The sequence below is a fragment of the Narcine bancroftii genome, chromosome 2 (genome assembly GCF_036971445.1).
Source record: "Narcine bancroftii isolate sNarBan1 chromosome 2, sNarBan1.hap1, whole genome shotgun sequence".
In the NCBI taxonomy this organism is placed as follows: domain Eukaryota; kingdom Metazoa; phylum Chordata; class Chondrichthyes; order Torpediniformes; family Narcinidae; genus Narcine; species Narcine bancroftii.
In genome coordinates, this window is record NC_091470.1 from 243,017,435 (window position 1) to 243,041,235 (window position 23,801).

The following is a 23,801-nucleotide window of genomic DNA, read 5'->3' on the forward strand; positions in this document are numbered from 1 at the left end:
AGTCAGCATAGCTTCCTGAGGAGCAGATTGTGTCTCACAAAGCTGAGTTTTTGAGGAACAAACAAAAGAAATTGACAAATTTATGGTGGTAGGTATGGTGTATATAGATTTTAGTAGGGCATTTTACAAGGTAGACTCATTCAAAAAGTCAAGAGGCATGAGATGTATAGAACCTTGGCTGTGTGATTCAGATATGGCTTGCCTGCAGAAAGCGGAGTATGCTAGTAGATGGAATGTATGCTGCCTGGAGGTCAGTGTCTAGTGGAGCTCTGCAAGGATCTGCTCTGGGACCCTGCACTTTGTGATTTTCATTAATGACCCAGACAAATAAGTGAAAGGATGGCTCAGTAAGTTTGCAGATAACATGAAGGTTGGAGGTGTTGTGGATAGTGCAGAAGGTTGTCATATGTTAAAATAGGAATATAGACAGGATACAGAGATGGGTGAAGATGGATACAATCTGGATTAGTGTGAAGTGATGTACTTTGGAAGGTAGAACTTGAAGGTGAAGTACATAATTAATGACAGGATTTTTAACAATCTGGAAGGCTCCAACAGGCCGTGGGGTCAAAATCCATGAATCTCTCAAGGTTGTTGCATAGGAGGGTAGGTGGCCTTCATTTGTTTGGGGGATTGAGTTCAAAAGCTGAGAGATAATATTGCAGCTCTATAAAATTCTGATTGGCCACACTTGGAATATTATGTTGTATTCTGATCACCTCATTAAAAGAAAGACGTGGAAGCTTTAAAGAGGGTGCAAAGGAGATTTAACAGGATGCTGTCTGGATTGGAGAATATGTCTTATGAGGTAAGGTTAACAAAGCAAGGCCTTTTCTCTTTGATGCAAAGAAGGATGAGACTTAAAGATAGGGTGGACAGTAGTGCCTATTTCCCAGGGAACAGTAGCAAATACCAGTGACCAATTATATAAGATGAGGGGAGGAAAGTTGAGGAGAGAAAGTCACGTGATGTGGGGAGAGTAGGAGGAGGTGGAATCCTAGAGCTCCCAGGATTGTAAAGAATAAATCATGTAAAAACCTCAACTGAATTGCCAAAATACTAAAAAAGGATGTGGGAAGAAGCTTACAACAAATAATGACTAAGAGTAAATTCGCAAACAAGAGCACGAAAGAATCACTATCGAAGCATGAGACCTGGCTTGAGATGCCTCATGGTGAGGAAAATGGCGATGCTGCCCCAAGGCCTGAGGATGAAGCTGCAGCTCCAATTAAACAACCCACCCAGAAGGGAAGGCGAGACTTGGACGAAGTCAGCGCTGGAGCCCCTGGGGATGGGGAGAAACTTGGGGCCCCCCTCCCGCACCAGGAACTGCAGGTAAGGCGCCCTCGTGGTATGTGCGAGGCCTGTGATGGTTGGCACCCGTGGTGGTCGTGGGGCATTGACCACAGAGAGCGTGGGGAGTGGGCCAGTCCGAACAGTGCAAAAGCTGGGAAGAACCAGCACCAACTATGGTATCAAGGGGAAGGTTAAGACTCACCTCTGCTCCAGTGGCAGGTCCAGAGCCAAGCTGCGAGGTGTGACTGGTGGCACAGCAACAAGTGGAATCAGATCGGGAGCAGAAACCAGCTTCAGCAGCGGGTCCAGTAATGGACTGGAAGAGAAGGCAAGCATGGCAGTAGCAGTGACGGGCCCAGGAGTTCTGAAGAGGATGCAGGCAGCAACGAAGGAAGGCTCCAGCGGGCCGTGGGGCTTAAAAAAAGCCCAGTCAAAACAAAGCAAGGGGGGGGGGGGCTCAGAGCCCTCCCTGCAAGATATAATGAACATGCTGGGCCAAATGGAGGACAGGCTCCTCCAGGCTGTCGAGAAGAAAGCCCAAGATATGGGAGGGAAGCTAGACAAGGTCCAGGGTACCCTATCTGGATTGATGGGTAGGGTGGCTGAAGTGGAGGAGAGGGTAGGGAAAAATGAAGACACCATACATAGTATGGGTGATAAATTAGAGATGCTCATGAATGAGAGGGATTGTATCTGGGGAAAATTAGATCCCTTCGAGAACTACAGCAGGCAAAACAATGTTAAAATAGTGGTGCTGAGAGAAGGGATTGAAGGGCAAAACTCAGTAAGTGTTTTTCAGACCTGGTTCCTGAGGAGCTGGGCAAGGGTATATTTGGAGAAAAGATAAAGTTGGGGAGGGCTCATAGATCTTTTCTCCCAGGACCAGGTCCTGGGCATAAACTGTGTTTTATCCTGGTAAGGTTGTTGCGTTATCAGGACAGGGAGAGAATATTGGGAGCAGCGGTGATGGGCCCAAAGAAAAGAAGGTTCCCCCTTGGATGTAGAAGGGAATAAAGTCTTCTGCTACCCGGACATTAGCGCAGCACTTTTGAAGGCCAGGAAGGCATTTGAGCCAACTAAGAGGTTGATCAAGCAAAAGGGGTACAAATATGCACTGAGATATCTGGCCACCCTGAAGGTGATACTACCGGGAGGAGAAAGGACATTTAATGCAGATCCAGAGAAGACACAGAAATTTGCCAAAGGTTTGCCCACATTCGGGAGCACAGAGAAGAATTAAAGCCTGGCTGGGGACAAATCTATAATGGTGTTTGTTACATTAAGAATTTAATTCACAGGGATATACAGATTTACTATGGACTGTAAAATATTTTGGCATTTGAAGGAAAAAAGTTCAGAAAAGAGGTTATACCAAATGGATAAGAAGTTATAATTATAGTTTTTCTTTGGGTCGTGTGGGAGACGGGGAGAGGAGTAGATGGGAACTGATGGCATAACCTGTTATTAACCGAAGGAGGTTGGTAACAGAGCAGGGGGGTGGGTGGTTGTAACATAGGGCAAAGGTTATATCAGGAGAATAATAGGGGGTTAAGGGGATACATGGCTGTGAATGGTGTTTGTGTCTTTTTACTTTTTTTTTGTTAGTTACTTGGGTTTTTGTCTTTGTTCTTGTTCCTCACCTAGTTATTTTAGTTATAGTTTTTATTCCCTAGTGTCTGGCATGGTGCGTGTGGACAGGAACCAATGGGTGATGGTGAGAGGCTGGCTGAGGAGGGACCTTTGGGCCACTGAGGTATAAAGACAATTTGGTCATGACAACCTCTGGAGCAATGAATAAGAGTGTAAGGTTCACAAGTTTTAATGTCAATAATCTGAATGGGACGATTAAGAGAAAAAGATTCTTGGCACACATTAAGAAAATGGGAGTGGACCTGGCCTTCCTTCAAGAAACTCACTTAACAGAGTTCAGACACCAAAAGTTAAGGGGCAGGTTGGTGGGCCAGGTATTGGCCTCCTCGTTTGGCTCCAAAGCAAGGGGGGGGGGGTGACAATTTTGATCAGGAAGAGTGTTCCGGTGAGAGTACATAGTATGATGACAGATAGATCCTGTACATTCATAATGGTGCACTGTCAAATATATTCAGAATCCTGGATCCTAATTAATTTGTATGCCCCCAATATAGATGATGAAAAATTCATACAAGATATTTTTCTGAGATTGGCAGAAGTGAAAGAGAAATTTCTAATTGGGGGAGATTTCAGTTTTTGCCTGGATCCTATCTTGGACATCAACAAAAAGAATAGTGAGAACAAAGGCGGCATATGCAGCTATTGACAGTATGAAAGACTGAATTTGACAGACATATGGTGACGAAAGCATGAGAGAGAGAGAGAGAGAGAGAGAGAGAGAGAGAGAGAGAGAGAGAGAGAGAGAGAGAGAGAGAGAGAAAGAGGACTCCTTCTATTCAAATCAATATGACTCTTACTCTAGAATAGATTTTTTCCTGACCTCAGCCCATATAGATGGTAGGATCATGAAAGCTGAGTACATGGCGTGGCTACTCTCAGATCATTCACCTTTAGTAGTTAAGAGTGAAATGCTGGATAAGCAGGAAATAGTATATAGATGGCATCTTAATGCATTGCAGTTAAAGAAGCCAGACTTTGTAACTTTATAAGAGCACAGATAGATATGTTCTGTGAGTCCAACTGCACCTCAACCCCAGATAAATTCCATTTATGGGACACCTTCAAAGTGTATTTGAGGGGTCAAATAATTGGATATACTAAAACACTAAAGAAAGAATGAGAGGGAGGTGGGCAAATTGGAACAAGAACATGCTAGTTTAGAAAAGTACTTTCAAAGTTCAGGTTCAGAAGATCAATACAGAGTTCTAACGAATAAGAATAAGAAGATGAAGTATAATATGCTTCAAACATATACTATTGAAAAGGCCATACTACGGTTCTGGCAAAAATATTTTGAATTGGGGAGAGAGCCCATAAAGTCCTGGCATGGCAATTGAGAACAGAGCAAGCTTCAAAAATGATCAATACAATACCAAGGGGGGATGGCAGGATCTCTTACAAACCAAAGTAAATAAATGATACCTTCTGGGAATTTTATGAAGGTTTATATAAATCAGAATGGGAAGGGAGGCTGAATAAAATACCTGAGTTCCTATCAAAGATAGAGTTGCCAAACTTGGATCCAGAAGGACAGGAAGGCTTAGATTGTCGCTTCACAGAAGAAGAAATAGTGAGCGCATTGAACACGTGGCAAGTCAACAAGTCTCCAGGAGAGGATGGGTTTCTGCCAGAATTCTATAGGGAATTTAAAGATTTGTTAATACCTTTTTTATATGGAGGTCATAGACCACACAATGGAGACTCATAGACTCCCGGAATCTTTCTCAACAGCAGTCATTACAATGATTTTTAAAAAAAGATAAGGACCTGTTAAAGCCATCCTCTTATAGACCTATTTCACTATTAAACACGGACTATAAAATTATCACCAAAGCCCTGGCAAATAGATTGGCAAAGTATCTGCCAGAACTAATTAACAAAAATCAAGTGAGCTTTGTACCAAAAAGATGTGATTAAATAACTTTCATTAATTGGATAAGGGTACTACTGGCAATGGAGCCGTTGGCTGAGGCCGTTCGTCAGGATCCTGACATTAAAGGATTTCAAGTACGCCAGGAGGAACACAAGATCAATTTATTTTCTGATGACGTATTGGTATATTTGACAGCCCCAGTAGGTTCATTGTCCAAGCTGCGCTCCACTCTGAAGGACTATGGGAATATACCCAGTGCAAAAAAAAGTTTTCTAAAGTGGCCCCAAAATGGGATTAAGTACCTAGGAGACAGAATTGATAATGACTTAAGCAACCTATACAAGTTCAACTATACTTGCTGAGAAAGACCAAGGAGGACCTATACAGGTGGATGTTCCTGCCCATTACACTGGTGGGCAGGGCCAACTGTGTGAAAATGAATGTGTTGCCAAGACTTCAGCATCTCTTTCAGACCTTGCCTGTGACATTGCCTAGGGTTTTTTTTTTCCAAGCCTTGCTCTCACAGTTAAGAACATTCTTATGGAATGGGAAGATAGACAGGGTCTCTATGGAGAAATTGACCTGGGACTATAGAATGGGCGGATTACAGTTGCCAGACTTTAAAAATTACTATTGGGCAACCCAGTCAAATTACATCTCCTCACTCTTTGGGCTGGGGGTTGGGGAAAAAGAGGTACCACCCTGGGTACAAATTGGACTGCACTTGGTGGGTGAGAGGGTAGCAGAGGACTTTATTTATAAATGGGATGCAAAATTGCTATCTGGAAAAATAGACAGCCCCATTTTAAGGCAAATTATTCATATTTGGAGTGATATTAATTGATATTTAGGAATAAAATTGTGGCTGTCTCCCAAAACACCCCTGACTCCAAACCACTTAATACCTTTGACAGTACGTAAAAAGAGCCTTGACACCTGGTGCAGGAATGGCATCAGGTGCATTGAGGACTGTTACAAGTAGGGGCAATAAATATCATTCAAGCTTCTTAGGCAGAAATATAATTTATCAAACAAGATGTTCCACTGTTACCTCCAGATAAGATCTTTTCTCCAGGACCAACCATGGCCCTGCCAAAGTGCAGTGACATAGAGATCAGAATTCAAAGGCGGAACACACGAAAATTCATTTCAACAAAGTATTTCCCGGATCAAGCGGGAGACCTTCACAAAGCGAGACTGAGGTGGGAGTCGGATCTGGGAACAACAATTGATGAGCAGTGCTGGTCCGACCTGTGTCGGATCAGCATGACCACAGTAATCAATGCGGGATACAGGCTGGTGCAATATAACTTCTTGCACCAGCTGTATCTGACGCCACAAAGGATTAACAGGTCCAAGCTGCAACAGTGGGATCAGTGTTTCAGATGCGGCATTGAGACAGGAACCTTTGTGCATGCAACCTGGACATGTACCAAGGTGGGGACCTTCTGGACAGAAGGTCCCAGGGAAAATCATAGGTAAAGAATTCCCTCAGGATACTGAGTTGTTTCTGCTGGGTATCATGATGGACGTAAGACTTACAATGAAGCTGTCCAAATTCAATTTCTCATGATCGCATTGGCAGTGGCCAGGAAGTGCATTGCGGTTACCTGGAAATCTGACTCTTACCTGAGATTTGTGCAACGGAGCAAGGAAGTGCAAGCCTGTGTTTCCCTAGAGAAAATTTCCCCTAACCTGAGTGGAAGATACGGCCCCTTTCAAAAAATTTGGCAGCCATACCTGAACCACATTGGCGCATGCCTGTGAGAAGTACAATCTTGCCTTGGGGCCTGGCTCATCCTAAATGAGGGGCCTGCGTTAGCCCAGCAAGGAAAAGTTAGGGAATAAAGGAAAAATCAGCCTGGTTCCTACCTGCTGCACCGGACCTGACCCATAATTCCCCGATATGATTTATCCCTATGTTTTGGACGTTTTGATGTTTAAATGTCTCTTTTGATTACTCACTTATCCATGTGTTAAGTGTTTGAGGTTTAGGGAATGGGGTGGGGCGAAGAGAGAGGGTAAGGGGTTTTAGGTTTGGACTTGATTGACAAGTTATATAGATATGACATGGATAATTGGTAACTGATGTCGAATTGTAATGACTATTGCTGACGATCTGTAAAATACTGTGTCTAAACCTGAAAAACTATAAATAAAATATTAAAAAAAGGAAAGTTTAGGAGACATCAGGAATGTTTGTTTTTTTTTTAAACACAAAGAATAGAAGGTGGCTGGAATGCATTGCCAGGGGTGGTGGTCGAGGTTGGCACAATAAAGACATTTAAAAGACTCTTCGGCAGGCATATGGCTGCAAGAAAAAAAAAAGAGGGTTATGGGTGTAAGGTAGGGAAGGTTCAGATTGTTGAATCTTTTTTATAGATTGGCACAACATCATGGGCCGAAGAGCCTTTAATGTGCTGCAGAGTTCTAAGTTATATTTGTTCTGAAGCATCCTATTAAATGATGGCCACTTACTTCGACTAACTGATTTGCCTGTTCATTTTAGCTTTGTTATATTTGTGCTGGATCCATTTTTCTCTCCCTGAAATTAAATTTGAAGTCCTTTTTATGACTGCTGCCAACTAGGGTTGTCTTCACAATGGATTTATTACTTCATCCTATCTCAGAATCAGAATTTATTGTCATGAACAAGTCATGAAATTCAGTATTTTGTGGCAGCGTCAGTGTAAACATTCATATAAAACACTTGGAAAAAAAAAAGTGCTGGACCCATGTCAATTCACCTATAGAAGAATCTATCCTACTGATATGCGATAGTCTTGTCCTTTCACTCTGTCCTGACCCACCTGAAGAACGACACCTCATACATCAGTCTGCTGTTCATTGACTTCAGCTTGATGATTAGTACAACCATTCCCCAGAGAGTGGTGGAGGAGCTGTCCTCACTGGGACTCAGCACCCCTCTCTATAACTGGATTAAGGACTTCCTAACGGAAGTCTGGGTTGGTAGCAGAACATCAAGCACTCTCACACTGAACAGGGCTTCAGGGCTATTGTGCTCAGCCACTCCTGTTCATGCTACTGACATATGACTGCAAAGCCAGATCCAGCTCCAACAGTGTCATCAAGCTTGCAGATGACACAACAGTAGTTGGCCTCATCAGCAAAAAAACGATGAGTTGAAATACAGAGAAGAGGTGGAAAATCTCATGAAATAGCGTGAGAATAACAACCTGTCTCAACATGGACACGTCAAAGATGATGATTGAGGACCAGGGGAAACCACCCTCCACTACACATTAATAGCTTAAGAAGTGAACTATCCTGAAGACATACCTTCTTACATATCAGGAAGGTGCATCAGTGACTGCACTTCCTGAGAAGACTAAAGGCTACCAGCTGCCATCATGTCACCCTTCTACAGGGGTTCTAACAAGAGCCGGCTGTATCATTACGTGGTATGGTGCTGTAGGTCAATCTACAGGACCATAATGGTGGCAGAGAGGATCACTGGGGTCTCTCTCCTTCCCATTGACCTGATCGACTGGGATCATTGTCTGAAGAGGGCATACAAAATTGCTGAGGACCCCTACCGCCCCACACACAGGGTCTTTTAGCTACTTCTGTTGGGAAAGAGATACAGGGGTATCAGAGCCAGCACCACCAGGTTGAGGAACAGCTTCTTCCCACTGACGGAGAGAATGCCGAACGACCAAAAGAACTGCTCACTCTAACCATCCAAGGCTCTAATATTTACTAAACAATATTTATTTATTTTTATATATGTATATTTGTTCTGCATATGTATTGTTTGTATATGAGGTATTTCTAGTTGTATGGCTGTGTGTTTTGCACTGAGGACGCTGTTTCATCGGGTTGCACACGTACAATCAGATGACAATAAAGTTGAACTTAACTTGATCCAGCCACATTTTAAAATATAAACTGAGGCTGCGAATGAGAAAATAAAATTAGATTTTTGTTACAAAAATAAAAGAGGCTGACAATGGGAATATTAAAGTAGAATTTAAATGATCACACCAAAAAAAAGGCAAAAATGAGCAAAATGATGAAGATGTTAAGGTAGTTTGTATTTTTATTTAAATAGTTGAAGGCTACGTTATCAAGTTAGGGTTACCATCACAGCAGGACAGCTACTCCTGACTTATTCATTATTAATGTTTGCTTAGCTCCACAGGGCATTTAACCTTTTGGCAATATCCTTATTAACTGGTCACAGCAGGAGCTGCAAGCATTGGATTTTGATTATATTAATCAAATCTAACACCATTTTATAGTAACATTGCATAAATGATTGCACATCAACCAAGCCTTCTCTAATCCATTTGAATTAAGAGTTGACTGGCATCATGAGTGCTACAATGTAGTTTTAATAAACACTTTGATTTTTTTTCCTTTAAGTGAGTCATTCGTTAATGGGGAAGGAAGCCACAAATTACCAGTTCACGAACAAATATTAATGTCAAGAATTAATTCTCACAGGGCCATGGCAAATGAGTCATTCAATTGAAGAGCTCGTGATCAGAACAAACTGTCGGAATTGGACCATCAAACTCCATCTCATCCCTATTCTCACCTTGATATGGAAGTCAGATTTGAGCAATGATTTGAAAACATAATCTAGGCTGACTGACAATGGCTGGGTGGGTCAACCACTACGCTGACCGTGCAGCCCTGATATCCAGCCTCTGACCAGATTTTGTAGTCAAATTACTTACTTGGGTGGTCCATTTGAGCTTCGGATCAATGGTGACATCATGATGGGAATTATGGAGATGACAATGGGAGTGCTCTTGACGCCATTTGTGTTAACCTGTTAAGTCAACATTAAACTAATTCAGTAAATTTGTGTTTCATTACCAAATTCAATCCCAGAATCTCCATTAACACCTTCTCCCATAGAAGTCGGATATCAGATGCAGAGACCTGAAGATACAATATAAGCTGACTTTCATTTTCAATCCAAGGGAGCTGCCTTTTAATGAAATGCCTTTGTGCAGCACAACTTTGAAGGCAAGAGTTTGTTCTCTTGCTTTGGTCAAAAATCTATTTTAACCAATACCACCTGATAATCCAGTGATTATTACTGCTATTTGCAATGCACAGATTCATTGGCACCTTTCCCTCCAGTACAACAATGGAACAGATTTCCCAACTGGATGTGCACCATGTTCATCATCTGGGAAGATATGGGAATGTGAAAAAAATTAAGTTGGGCTTCTGTCACTCACCCAGAGGCCATTATCATCTGAATGGGGCAAGATACCTCAGTGAAACCGTATCACTAACTAGCAGAGGCCCTCACTCACCACAGGACAGGTTCTCTCTCACCATCATCAGATTTCTGAACGAATTTCAAAATTACAAAATTATGTTGCTTTGGTTCTGTAACAAAAAATTTCTATCTGAAACTCTTCCCTCAATGTCAACAAAACAAAGGAGTTGCTTATTAATTTCAGTAAATACCATCAATGGTGCTGAGGTGGAGATGGAAGCAAGCTTCAAATTTTGAGGAGAAAACATTACCAACAATCTGTCCTGGTCCAATCACATCGATGCAATGAGAAGAAAGCACACCAAGAAGAAAGCATTTATTTCCTGAGATGCTTAAGGAAATTCGTCATGTCCCCAAGATCTCGTTCCAATTTTTAAAAGTAAGTATCACATCTGGACTCAGAACAGCTCGGTACAGGAGCTGCTCTGCCTAAGACTGCAACAGAATGCAGGGCAGCACGGTTAGCATAGCGGTTAGTGCAACGCATTTACAGAGCTAGTGATCGGGTCCAGGGTTTGAATCCCACGCTGTTTGTAAGAAGTGTATGTTTTCCCCGTGTCTGCATGAGTTTTCTCTGGGTGCTCCAATTTCAAACGTACTGTTCAAAATGAACTGGGGGTATAGGTTAATTGGGTATAAATTGTGTGGCTTGGGCCCATGAGACCTAATGGCCTGTTTCCGTGCTTTTTGTCTAAATTTTTTAAAAGAAAATTTTAAAAAACCTATTGTGAACGTATATCAAGCCATCTCACAAACCAACCTCATATTTTGCCTGGTAGTCCAAAACCCAGTGGTATGTGTGGTGAAACCACTATTGTGTATGTAAATGATATGACCTTTTATGTTTGACCCTGCTCTCACTGGCTGGCTCGTGACTCCCCCTTTATCCCCCATAAAGGCTGTCATGCCACAACCCTGCCCCCAGTTCAAGCCTGGGTCAGTGTGAGCCAGCAACACAAGGGATGTTGTCCATCTCTTGCTAATAAAAGCCTTCAGTTCCAGTTACTTCAGTCTTTGTGTAATTGATCATACATCAGAATGTTCACTCAATTTCCAATTTCAGGCAACACTTACCTCCTGTGGGCCCCCTCCCCCCTTCTTCTGATCCACTTTTGGTCCTGTTTTTGTTTTTTTTCCATAATCCCCCTTTATAGTCCCCATTTTTGTCTTCCATCCCCTTCAGATTACATCCAGCTTATACCCACATATTTCACACACCAGATTTCCTCCTTTTGCCTTTCTTCTCTCTTCCAATGGTTCTCACGATAACCTTCTTTACTCATCACATTCCAGCATTGGTGCTCATTCTGTTCATACTTACCATCTGCCAGAAGTTCCCTCCACCTCCCCTCTCCCCAAATGGCTCCATCTACCTTGTCTATTTCCATCTATCACCCACTTGTCTCTGCCTTTTCAACTCTCCACTTTCCCATTTGGATTCATCTGCCTGCCATCCTGTTCCCTTCTTCCCCCTGCCCCTTTTACCTACTGGCCCCTGTCTCTCCTATCCCCATTTCTTCTTTATCCTGGCTATTGTCCCTCTTCACCCTTAGTCCAGATGCAGAGCATTTATCCAAAATACTGACAATTTCTTCCCACCTCAGATGTTGCGCGACTCATATTCTTCTTCCTGCTGTTTGATATTTTGCCTCAAACCAATTTTATATTCAATTAGCTAGCTCACCCTGGATCCTGTGTCTAGCCTTGTTGCTCTAAAAACACATAATTAGGATCTCATTTACTTAGTCTGACAGTAATATTTCATGTTCTCATTTTTGCCCTCCTCATGTCCTTCTTAAGGGTACCCCTACATCCCTTATACTCAAGGAGGTAAACAAGAAGCCTTCAAATGCTGGAGAACAAGGGAACATACAAAAGTTTTGGAAGAACTGAGCTGGTGACACAGTATTCATGGAAAGCAATAGGCAGTCGACTTTTTGGGCCTGGGCCCTTCTTTAAGATCGGGCAAACACCTGAATAAGAGGTAGGTGTATAATCGGCGAAACTCACATTCAACACATAACCCAGATAAATATCAGCATAACCCAGCAGGAAGAGGAATCAAATAAAATGCAGTGGCCAATTATACCTGAATCTAATTAATTTACTCTGCAATTGAATGTGACCACAAACTTCCAAAATGTTGTCTAATGCAGTGGCTTGTTGTAGAATACCCATCATATTTTAACAGATATTACATGCAATAACAAAGGACACATTTTGAACATTCACTGGCTTCAAGCTCTTTGAGGTCAGATACAGGTTTAACCTCATCTTAGTAGCGCTGCCACATCACCCGAAGTTCCTCACAGATCTTGTGAAATTCATACTTGTATTGTGCACAATTGTGGGCACCTTTTATTCTAAAATACAGAAAATAAACAAAATTGCCCAAATAATTTATCACAGAATGCTTAATGGCAGCAGAATTACCTTAATCTTGTTGCCTGGTTTTAGTCTAAAGCCATAGTGGAATAATGAAAGTGAAAATCTGACTCTGATAAAATCATTTAAAATCTTGAGTACACTATCTGTCGAAGCTCAACTATTCTGGACAGCTAACTGCATTTTACCTCTCTGGCTAATACAAATGGTCTCCAAAATGTGACTTATATTTTGTTCTCATTCTTGTTCTGCCTTCTTGGTTTAGGGTTTGAATTGAAAAGGATCCAACCTAAGTTGCTGTTCAGAGAACAGCATTTCATCTTCCAACCAGGAAAAATACAGTTGACAGGACTCAACATTGAATTCAACTATTTCAAATAACCAGCCTTTCTAGTTTATATCAGAACTGGCTAATTCTCACAAAAAGTAATCAACCTGCAATGCTCACCCAATTTTACCCTCTTCACATATGCTGAATGACCACCTGATATTTACAGCAATGTATTTTGTTTTAGATATCCAGCATCTTTATGTCTTTCTCCCTCTTCTGCCCACATGCCTCTCATTTTATATGAACCAACATCGAGTAACAAGCCTCAAGCCCCTCCTCAGCTGGTACTGCCATGGCATTGACTATGTTCCCTCCTCCCCGTTCCTTTCACTGCAACTTAAAACATATTTGATTCTTAACTTTACCTTATTCTGATTGAAATTTTCACACTAAAACATCAACTCATTTTCTCTGTCCATAGATAATGCTTGACACGTCAGTGCCTCTACTTCCTCAGGAGTTTGTGGAGGTTTGGTTAGACATCGGAAAACCTGTCAGAGGTGTGATGGAAAGTGTGCTGACCAGATGAATCACGGTCTGGGAAAACGAAAACTCCCAAGCGTAAAGGCCTGCAAAAGGTGGTGGACACAGCCCAGGACATCACAGGCAAAATGCTCCCCACAATCGAGAACATCTACAGAGAATGCTGACATTGGAGAGCAGCAGCAATCATCAAGGATTTACACCAATCAGCATATGTTCTGTTCTCACTGCTGCCATCAGGAAAGAGGTATAGGTGCCGCAAGACTTGCATCATCAGGTTCAGGGACAGCTGCTACCCCTCCACCATCAGACTCCTCAACAATAAACTCAATCAGGGACTCATTTAAAGACTCTTACTTTATTTTTTTCTTCTCTGTATTGCACAGTTTGTTTACATTTCCTTATTTGTTGACATGCGTATGTTGTGTAGTTTTTTTTTGGGATTGCCAATAAGTAACAATTTTTCTTCAACCACAGAAAAAAGGATCTCATGGCTCTATGTGATGTTATGCACGTACTCTGACAACAACTGAGTTTTTCCAGAACTTTGTTTATATTTCAAATTTGCAGAATTGGAGTTTTTTGGGTTTCGATTGACACTGGAGGCCATTCAGTTTATCCCCAGCTCCCAGCGAAGAATTCCCATTTGTACCCTTCCCCCTTCTTCTATTCCCTTATTGCCCTCCATCTTATTTTCTTTCCTGTGCTCATAGCTTTCCTTTTTGTGGACAGCATGATTAACATAGCAATTAGTGCAATGCTATTAGAGCGCCAGTGACCAGAGTTCGAATCCGGCTCTGCCTGTAAGGAGTTTGTACGCGATCCCCATGACTTGTGTGCACTTCCTCCACGGTGCTCCAGTTTCCTCCTACCCTCCAAAAACATAGGGGGTTGAAGGTTAATTGGGTGTAATTGGGAGGCACAAGTTTAAACGGCCAAAATCGGCAGCACCTGTGTTGTAAATAAATAAAGTTATACAATAGTGTTTTAAAATTTTTTTTGGCATTTAGCTACACCAAGGAGTAAGTTCTGCCACCAATTAAGGATGAAGGCCATGCAGGGTCAGAGTAAGCTTGCAGGGGCAGAGGGAACATGCAAACTCCCAACAGATAGCATCAATGGATTGGATCAACCTGAAGCAATGAGAGCTAAATCCTGCATTCCACACTTTCCTGATCTTCACATTATTGACATTATAAAAATTGATAAATAGCTCTTTCTTCCTAAAGAGCCACTTTTTAATTTGCAAACGATAAGTTGAATTTATAGAACACTAAAAACTGCTATATTTTAAATATATGGAGACAGGAAAGGCAGTCAGGACTTCAACAAATGTATTGATTAAAAGGAAGGAAGGCAGAGGCACTGAGGAAAGGCAGATCATTGAGGTTCATCAGCCAAAGTAAAAACACAATGCTGCAGAAACTCAGCTGGTCAAACAGCATATTTTATGTAGCAAAGATAAAGATACGTAACTAACATTTTGGGCTTGAGCCCTTCACTTTGGCATTTTACTTATCAGCCAAAGGTCTGGTTGGCATTGCTGATTGGGGGAAAGGAGGGGGGGGGGGGGGAAGAGGGGCAATCAGAAAGAAGATGCAGTAGAACCTTAAATCAGAAGAATTATAGATTTCAGAGAAGAGAGAAGTTGGACCAGAGATGGTTGCATAGAATGGTGAATGGAGGCCACAAAGTAATGTAGTCATCAGTGGACCCAGAAGCTACCTTTTTTACGAGCACATCCTTCATTTCATTTTGAAGGTGCTGGTCAGTAGGCTTCTAGAATCAATAGGGCACGTGTGCAGTCTGTTTACTAAGTTAAAGAAAGGATTCATTAAGCTTAGAGGTAGATGGGTTGATTCGCTTTTAACACAGTTAGTGCCCAATGTCTTGTTGTTTACAGTCATTGATGACTGAATTATCTGAAAACTTGTGTAAATAGAATTGAACATTGTGTATTCAATCGCAAGATTCTTTTCTTTAGAATTGATGGACAGTCATTACTGATGCAGCTGAAGATGGTGGGGCCTAGTATACAGCAATAACCTGGACCTTTGAGGATTGAACGACATCAATCTTTCTTTAAATTAAAAATTTTAATTTTTAAAAAAACATTTAAAAAAACACTCCACAGACTGGAGATACAGTCTGTGGATTATTTTCTCCCCTGAACCTCAAACTTGATTTTACTGTAACTTTTTGATTCCAAACACAGCCTTGATCACAAGAAGTATCTTTCTCGCCTGACTTCTAGAACTCAGCTCTTCAATTTACGTTAGTACCCAGGAAGCAATCATATTGAGAGTCTGAGTGGTGCTGGTGACATCTGCTAATAGGAGAGTAAGTTAAAATACCATCAAAGATCATTATCAGCAGAATGATGGAAGTAAAATATAGACTACAGAGTGGGAATTGGATGGATTGGATTTAAGTTGCCTTTTCAATGTCAGCTAGATTTCAGTCTTGTTGCTGTACTCAAACATCCGTGATAGAGCCATAACCAATCTGGAGCATATAACCTTCTCTGTTCTCATCAGTTTTTACCTATTACCCACCAGCTGCTGTCTTGTAACTCAACTTGATGCCACCTGCTTGTCATTCCCTCTTCACCTGGTTCCACCTGCCAGCTCCTTCCTTTATACTATCTACCCTCAACGCTCAATCCTGATGCAGTGTCTTGACCCAAATCTCTGCCTCCAGAATTTCTGTCTGACCTGCTGAGTTCTTCCAGCAGTTTGCTTTTTGATCCAGATGATAGCAGCTGCAGTCCCTTTGTCTCAACTTCAGTATCTCTGGCAGCTTGTTGTCAGGTTTGCTGCAACCATTTGTTAAATATGTATTTCTTGTGTTTATTTTGCTGATAATAGGGTATCAGACCTAATCAGATTCTACTTATTGTCATGTAAAAAACAAATGTAATGTTAAATGAATTGCTTTTCCTAATTAATGGTTAGTTTTAAGTTGAAAATATATTACAGTAAAACCCCTGGTGTCCGACACCTATGAGGATTGGTAATGCTGGATTAGTAAATTTTCCAGTTACTAGATATTGCGTGTTGCGTGGATTAGCAAACTAACAGCAAGGCATGCCAATTTTAAACTTTTATATTTTTTACTTATTTTTTTTCAGTAATTTTTTTTGCGGATTGCTTGAATTCCAGATAACAGGGGTTAGGCTTTACTGAAAACCATGTCGTCAAAACATAATTAAAACATAAATATAACAATGCAATGATTGAATCATATTATCTAATTTTAAAAAGATGTGTAATATGATGTTAGGCCACAAAATAATAATACAATTGGAATAAAGATTAAAAAAGCTTATTTTATAAATATAGGGCCACGAGCCTCCATATTTTGTGCCACGAACAGAGGAGGGGTCTTTAAGTGACAATCCAGTCCAGAGTCATAACGCTGCTAACAAGATCACAGATTCTTAAAATGTGGATTTCTTGCCATATCATTTGTGCAATTTGGAAAAGTAAATTTGTTAGAAACCATTGAGCAAATAATTAATGCGAGGGAGAGGGAACAGAAAGTTGAGTCCAAGTATAAAATATAAAGACTATAAAAACAAGGAGACATATTTAAAGAATTCATTATTACATTTTCAAGAATTGTGCTCATTAGAAATATTTTGGTGGACCTTTACGTTAGCTGTCAGAAATCAAAACGTGCGAGAGAAACTTTGCAGATAAATAACAAAGTTTATCCAGAATAATTTGTGGCATTTGTGAGCTATACTTTATAACAGGGAAGACTGAAGGTTCTGAGAAACTGGATGAAATCCTGTGTGAGATATGGATAATTATGATACAAACTGATAAAAATCCATAAGAATTAGGATGATGGGCCTGACACTCAGGCTAGCTTTGCCTTTAACACTCTGATCAGTTCCAAGAAAAATCAAGATCAATGTGCCAGCCTGCTCAATCAGCTTGAGCAAATTAAATTAGTTTTAAAGTGGAATTACTTTGTACTTAGGGAAATGCAACGGCCTTATAACTAAACATATTCTATTGTACTTTGTCACCTTCCTTCCTCCCTCCTTACAATACTGCACTGAAGGACTGTGCAGACCAACTGATGGAGGCCCTGACAGAGATCTTCAGTGCATCATTGCACCAGTCCATCATCCCCACAAGTTTTAAAATAGGGTATCAAAGAGGGCGACAGTAACAGGCATCAATGACTACCACTCAGTGGCACTGACCTCCACCATTGTGAAATGCTTTGTGCATTTGGTGATGGAATGTATCAAAGTGCACCTCTCAGAGATGCTGGACCCATTTCAATTTGCATATAGATGGAACCTTTCCTCTGCCGATGCAATAGCCTTCTCACCATCCTGACCCACTTGAAGAACGATGCCTTGTATGCCAAGCTGCTGTTCATTGACTTCAGCTCAGCATTTAAAACAGCAATACTTTAGAGCTGCCAGAGGAGTGAATTTGAATAGGTCAAAATTGGTTCCTGTGGTAGTAACTCCTGGTGGCAGAGATAGGACATTATGGGATTCGTTGTCACTGAAAATTGTCTGCCTCTCCTTCTCCTCCTCTGAGCTGTTTATCATCCATCTTGCACAATTTGTTAGCACTGCAAACCCTGACTGGATCCACTCATTGTGGGATAACTTCATTCTGCAGTACGTCACCTTCACAGTTCAGCATTCTTGAAATTCTATGTGATAGCTTCATCAAGTTGGCCCCTCCACTCAACATGCACTGTGAGATTCTCATTGGTTCCCTGCTCTGATGACAATGGTGGAGTGAGGGGTATGCTGGGCTATGAAGTTGCATTTGTAGATTGGGATATGATTGGGAGTCAATGTTGAGGACTCACACTCTTCCAGATACAAAGCTTGGAACAACACCCTGATGGATCTGTCCTATTGGCAATATGACATACCCGAGGATCTTAATGGAAGACACTTGCTGGAAGATACAATTCTACGATTCTCTCTATGAGACAATTTTCTGAATTTTGGCAGAAGACTTCCGTTTTTGAGGAAGATCTTGGCAACCAGCCATGAATCCAGATCAGGCAGGATGTAGTTGTCTCAAAACTATTATCACTTTACAAGCAGTATAATAATTATTCAGATTCAGGATTTGTTGGAAAATTCCTCACCAACATGGTTTGTGACTGAAACATTCAAATGCTTAAAAAAACTAAACTGAATCAGTTTTGTGTTCTATTCCAGTGCTCTCAGACATTTCTTTGGACTATGTTCCACTGTTATGTCCATTTTTTAAAAATATACATGGTAAAGATAGAAGGTAAAAGCTCTTAACCTTCAAGGCTTTTGTCATATGGCATCTTGATTTATTTTTCTTATTTTCTACCTTCTCACACAGAACTTGTAAACAGAGCAAAATGAGAATGCTAATTTACTCATTCTTGCAAGTGTGGCCTTTGGTAGCTCATCTCAACATCTTTTCTGGGCTTCCTGCCAATCAAGCAGCTTGGAAACTCCAGGCCATTAATGCTTGGTGTCAGTACTTTTCTCTGCTGTATTGTAATTCTGTGAGACATTTGAAGTAATTCTTAAAATCTCCTAAAGTCCTCGAAGAAATCTAACAGAGATTTGTGTTTTGTAATGTTCCAATTAGCAAAGGCTGATAATAAATAAAAGTAATTAAAACTGTACAAGGTGCAGGAAATCAATGTATGTTATTCAATGCAATTAATTATTACAATTCAGTTGCTAAATGGCAAAAATAGAAGGCCTCTACAGGGTCTAACAACTGAGAAATTAACTTCATTATAACAATTAATTATTAATGATAAAGCCACCCAAATATATGAATAATTATGCATCCATATTTATATCAATCTTCATTTTCCTAGTTTTCTGTCGTTTCAATCAAATCTTTGGCCAAAACTGTCTGCAGAAATTTATGACGCAGTTTAGATTGAAGGCTTCTTGCTTAAACTTTTAAAGGGTATTTGACATTCCACCAAAATAAACTCATTATAAACTGACATACATGATCTCATCCTTGTGGGTAAGTGGCTGACAAGGACAATAGCTTTAAACTCAAGAAAGAAATTCCAATTTCAATGTCAAAACTTAATTCCAGTAAAAGCCCTGGTATCCGGCGCCTATGGAGATAGCTAGATGCTGGATAAGTGAATTTCCCAGTTGCTTGAGTCTGCGTGTTGTATGATTAGCAAAATAATGGACAGGCACACCAATTTTAAACTCATTTTTAAAAAAAAAATTTTTTATTTTCCTGGTTGCCTGAGGCTGCCGTTTCCTTGAATTTTGGATCAGAGGGATTTTACTGTATTTAAATTTGAGTGACTAGATGGGAGCCAAACCAACTTGCAGTGGTAGTATTTAGATGATGGTATGTGCTCATGACGTCCTGTTTTGCGGAAACTGCCAAAATGTTTGGCCTGGAAGTCAGCCTGAAGAAAACTGAGGGTCTCCATCAGCCAGCTCCCCACCATGACTACCAACCCCCCCCACATCTCCATCAGGCACACAGAACTCAAAACGGTCAACCAGTTTACCTACCTCAGCTGCACCATTTTATCTGATGCAAGGATCGACAATGAGATAGACAACAGACTCGCCAAGCAAATAGCGCCTTTGGAAGACTACACAAAAGAGTCTGGAAAAACAACCACCTGAAGAAACACACAAAGATCAGCGTGTACAGAGCCGTTGTCATACCCACACTCCTGTTCGGCTCTGAATCATGGGTCCTCTACCGGCATCACCTACGGCTCCTAGAATGCTTCCATCAGCGCTGTCTCCGCTCCATCCTCAACATTCATTGGAGTGACTTCATCACCAACATCAAAGTACTCGAACTGGCAGAATCCGCAAGCATCGAATCCACGCTGCAGAAGACCCAACTGCGCTGGGTGGGTCACGTCTCCAGAATGGAGGACCATCGCCTTCTCAAGATCGTGTTATATGGCGAGCTCTCCACTGGCCACCGAGACAGAGGTGCACCAAAGAAGAGGTACAAGGACTGCCTAAAGAAATCTCTTGGTGCCTGCCACATTGACCACCGCCAGTGGGCTGATCTCGCCTCACAGTTCGGCGGGCAGCAACCTCCTTTGAAGAAGACTGCAGAGCCCACCTCACTGACAAAAGACAAAGGAGGAAAAACCCATTATCCAACCCCAACCAACCAATTTTCCCTTGCAACCGCTGCAACCATGCCTGCCTGTCCCACATTGGACTTGTCAGTCACCAACGAGCCTGCAGCAGACATAGACATACCCCTCCATAAATCTTCATCCACGAAGCCAAGCCAAAGAAGAATGTGCTCAACAATGAAGCTAGTGCTTCTAATATTTCTCCCCGTTTTGATGTACCGGTGATAAGCTGCATTCCAGGGAATGTCAGCCTGAATTCATGTACTTCTAAAATCCACAATTTATGCTATTTTCTTTTAATCCTAAAGCAGAGAATTTTTAGCTACATACTCTATTGAGCAAGCCCTACATATGTTATAACGATCAGCATGAATGAGCAGTGCAACTCCGCAAACCCAGATCAACACCACTTCCCACCTTCATTTCTACCTCCTCAAATGACTCTGTGCAGAAATAATAATTGGTTACCCATTTAATCTTTTTATACTGTGTATTTCAATGAATTTCCCTGTTAATTTATTTTTAACTCCACTGCTCTTGGGTGAAAAATTAAAAATTTTACCCTTCATCCCATTTTATTAGTTGTCAAACCTCTACCAACATTCAAATTAATCTGATCAATTGGCTAATAATTTTTGAGATAAACAAGAAATCTGCAGATGCTGGGGCCTCATGCAGAACACAAAAATGCTGAAGAAACTCAGAAGGTCAGACATTTTATCCGTCCATGGCTGACACATGACCTGCTGAGTTTCCCTAGCACTTTTGCTGTGCTTTTATAATTTTGAGAACTAGGTTATCTCAAAAAAATTTCCTTTGGGCAAAGCATTGTAGGAAGGGCAGATGATCTTAGAGTGTGAATTAGCATGAGGCCATTAGTGAAACTTGGTTACAGGAGGGACAAGACTGGGCAGCTCAATGTTCCAGACTTTTGTTGTTTCAGATGTGACAAAGTTGGGGGGAGGGGAATGAAAGGGGAAGGAGGGGTATTTCTTCTCAGGGAAAATATTATAGCTGTGCTTAGATAGGACAGACCAGAGAGCTTGTCTTCTGAGACTATATACAGTAGGTGGAGCTGAGGGATGGAGTGAGTGTGATTACTCTCATTGGTTGTATAACAGACTGCCTAATGGTCAGCGAGAATTGGATGAACAAATCTGTTTAGAGATAGCAGACAGCTGCAGGAAGTAAAGTTGTAATAGTCGGAGATTTAAAATTTTGACATATTGACTGGGACTCCCATACTGTGAAAGAGCTGGATGGCCTGGGTTTGTCAAATGTGTTCAGGAAAGTTTTCTAAATCAATATATGGAGATACCAGCTACAGAGAGTGCAATACTGGATCTCCTATTAGGGAACAAGACAAGACAGGTGATAGAAGTATGGGAACATTTTGAATCCAATGATCATAATGCCATTAGCTTTGAGGTAATTATGAAGAAGGATTGGTCTGGGCCTCATGTTGAGATTCTACATTGGAGAAAGAGCAATTCTGAAGAAATGAGAAAAGATTTAGAAAGTGTGGATTAGGATGTTGTTTGCTGGCAAAGATGTGCAAGCTACTTGTAAGATCTTCAAAGGTGAAATTTTGAGAGTAGTTTTTATGTTCTTTCAGGATTAAAGGCAAAGGTTAAAGGCTTGGGTAACCTGGTTTTCGAGGGATATTGGGGACCTGGTTTGGAAGTGGAGAGAGGTGTATAACATGAAGCAAATGAGGTATGTGAGGAGTATAAAAATACAAGAAAAACATTAAGAAAGAAAACAGGAAAGATAAACGAAGCCATGAGGTTGCTTTGGCAGACAATGTAAAGGAAAATCCTTTGGGTTTTCACAGGTATATTAAGAGCAAAAGGATAGTAAGGGGCAGAATTGGGGTTACCTTGAAGATCAGAGTGGTTGCTTATGTACGGAGCCAGAAGAGATTTTTTTTTTGCATCAGTATTTACTCAGAAAACTGACAGTCCCAGGAAGAAAAAACACAAGCAGTGAGTCATGGAACGTATATAGATTAAAGAGGATGAGATGCTTGCTGTCTGAAAGCAAATAAGGGTGGTTAAATCCCCATGGCCTGACAAGTTATTCCCTTGGACCTTGATGGGGGCTTGTGTAGAAATTTCAGGGGCTCACCAGATACATCTTCCACTCTCCACTTTCTGCAGGGACTGCACCTTCCTTGTCTCCCTTGTACGTTCATCCCTTCCTACTATTCACCCCCTTGGTACCTACCCCTTAAACGACAGGAATGCTATACTTGCACCCATACCTCCCCCTCACCATCATGGAACCCCAAACAGCCATTTCAAGTGGAGTAACATTTCACATGAATCTGCAGGGGCCATCTACTGCATCCAGTGTTCATGATTTGGCCCACTATACATCAGAGAGACTGGATGCAGACTGAGAGATCACTTTATTCAGCACCATTGTTCTGTTTGTTGCAAAAGCAGGGATCTCCCAGTGTCCTTCCATTTCAATACCGCACTCCTTTCCCATGCTGACATGTCTGCCCATGGTCTCATGCACTGCCTAATTGAGACCATCCGCAAATTAGAGGAACAACCCCTCATAATATGTCTCTGCACCCACCAACCAGACGACATTAACAGACTTCTCCTGTTTCCATAGGCACCCCACCCATTTCTCTCACTCTCTATCTGTCTCCTTTCCTCAAGTCCACCCCCTCTCACCATCTCTCCCTTTCCTTACGTCTATTTTCCTCCCATTTCTTTCACAAAGCTACCCCCTGTCCCCCGATCAATTCTCTTTTTTCTCCTTCCCTCCTATTCAGGTCCACCTATGGCCTCTTGGCTGTTGGTCTGTGCTCCTCCCCAACCTTTTTATTCAAGGACCTGGCTGCATTTTGCTCATACCTGGACATAGGGCTCAGGCCCAAAAGGTTGGTGATATATTTTTGCTTCCTATGGACACTGTGGGACCTACTGAGTTTCTCCGGTACTTTTATGTATTTACACCAATCACACTTCCCCTTTTTACTCTACTTAGATTATACCTCTTCCCTCCCTGTGTCATGTATCCCTTTCTCACAGTTCCTCTATCTCTACCACATTTCTTCCTGTGATGAGGCCTTTCATTCCAGGATATCCAAAATGTATTATTTCTAAAATGTGGCTTTCTCACTATTGTCTTTGACAAAGTCCTTACCTGCATCGCCTCAATTTCATGTACTTCTGCTCTCACCTGACCTCCCCCAGACAGAACATGGGAAGAATTCCCTTGGCTCTCACTATAAACCCAACCAGACTCCGGATCTGAAACAATACTTCGGCCAATTTCAAAAAGATCCCAGTACCAGCCACTTCTCACCTCTTTCTGCTGGGATCACTCTCTTCGTGACTCCCTGGCCCCTAAGGTTCTTCCTGCTGTAATCCCAGAAAATGTAAAAG

General features: G+C 41.5%; 1 long non-coding RNA gene across 1 annotated transcript in view; it reads left to right on the forward strand.

Annotated features, from left to right (window-relative positions):
- LOC138755181 (uncharacterized) overlaps positions 1–13,976 on the forward strand; it is a 35,175-nt gene extending 21,199 nt beyond the window's left edge. The window contains exons 2-3 of the long non-coding RNA XR_011352089.1: positions 11,880–12,063; positions 13,217–13,976. This is a non-coding gene — a long non-coding RNA (uncharacterized lncRNA). The remainder of the gene's footprint in view (positions 1–11,879; positions 12,064–13,216) is intronic.
- Positions 13,977–23,801: the final 9,825 nt, after the last annotated feature.